Raw genomic sequence first — 1,529 nt, 5'->3', positions numbered from 1 at the left:
TATTTCTTCGAGCAGTCTCGATATCTATGCAGGCCGTCGCATAGGAAGCATCCATTGCTTTTTGGGGCGCTTCCTGCTTATTTTTCTAGGGCTTGTTCCTGCTCGAACTGCCTTACAAACTACTCTGAGCGTGGGGCTTTCGATCTCCCCCACCTCTGTTGGAGGTACTTCTGAACGAGTTTGCTCTGCCCGGCTTATTTTGTATGGGGCTAGACGTCGTGTGCCTATCCCTCTAGTTCTCCGAGTTAAAATCTGTCAAGCATTCGACCTCTGCCATTGCCGACCCCAAATCAGTCACCGGTTGACGCTGTAGCTCAAGACGTACCCACAGTTTTAGGCCCTCCATGAAAGTGAAGAGCTCAACCTTCTCCAATATGTCTCGGATATCCAGCATTAGCGCCAAGAAGGTTTTCACATAATCTTGCATGGAACCTATATGCTCCAACTTCCACAATGTCGGCCTAGCATTATACTCGACGTTCTCCTGGAAGAAGTGCTCTCGAATTGCTTCCCAAAGAAGGACCCAGCTATCCATTCGCACCTGGTTGGCCTGGATTTCAGCATATTTGGTGCGCCTCCATAGCTTAGCATCACCCATCAGATATATTGTAGTAGTCGACACCTTCCTCGCTTCGTCTTCCACATTTGCAGCAAGGAAGTATTGCTCTATGTCGAAAAGAAAGTTCTCGACCTCCTTCGCGTCACGAGCACCATCACAAGTCTTCGGTTCAAGAATTCGAAGCCTAACACCAGGATTATGAGCAACAACAGGGTCATTACTCACTGCACGTTAGAGTAGACCGATCTGAAAAGATATTTGCTCTGTTGGCGAAGGCTGTTGGTTAGTCGGGTTGAGCGGTTGCATGGCTGAATATGCGTCAAGGGTGCCGAGTGCACGAGCAACCCTTGATACTTGGGGAGGCTTTTTCTAACATTTAGGGATAATTTTTATAAAAGTACTAGGCGTTTTATAATTTAAACGAAAAGAGAAACCAAATAAAAATATTAGAGGTACTTTTATTTTGTTGAGATTTTAATTAAGGATACATTACAATGAGCCTCTATAAAATTAGATTTAATTATAAAAAATTTTTGTTGTTTGAGAAATTACTAATATCCCTAATTTTAACAGTCGTCCAATAATTAATTTAATTCGTTAGGCTTTATTAGATTTATATCTATTTTTATAATAAATTGATCAAAATATCCTTGTGTACTACGATTTATAATATTACTTATATTTTAATTTTTGGAAGAATTTTTATAGACTAAGTAGACAGTTTTTTTACAATGTTTCAAAAGTTTCCATCCATTTTGTTCTTTTTTTACATTTATTTTTTGTTTTTTAAAAAATATAATAAAGGTAAAGTTAATAATTTTAAATTTTATCTAAAAAATACATAATTTTATTAAATATCAAAAGTATCAATAATTTTTTAAATAATAAAAAATATTTATGATTATACTAAATATAAAAGGAGTTCGTTGTGATTTACGCTTTAATTAAATATGTTCTCAACCTTGACACA

Source organism: Sesamum indicum, linkage group LG1 (genome assembly GCF_000512975.1).
Source record: "Sesamum indicum cultivar Zhongzhi No. 13 linkage group LG1, S_indicum_v1.0, whole genome shotgun sequence".
Taxonomy (NCBI): Eukaryota; Viridiplantae; Streptophyta; class Magnoliopsida; order Lamiales; family Pedaliaceae; genus Sesamum; species Sesamum indicum.
This window is presented reverse-complemented; position numbering follows the sequence as displayed.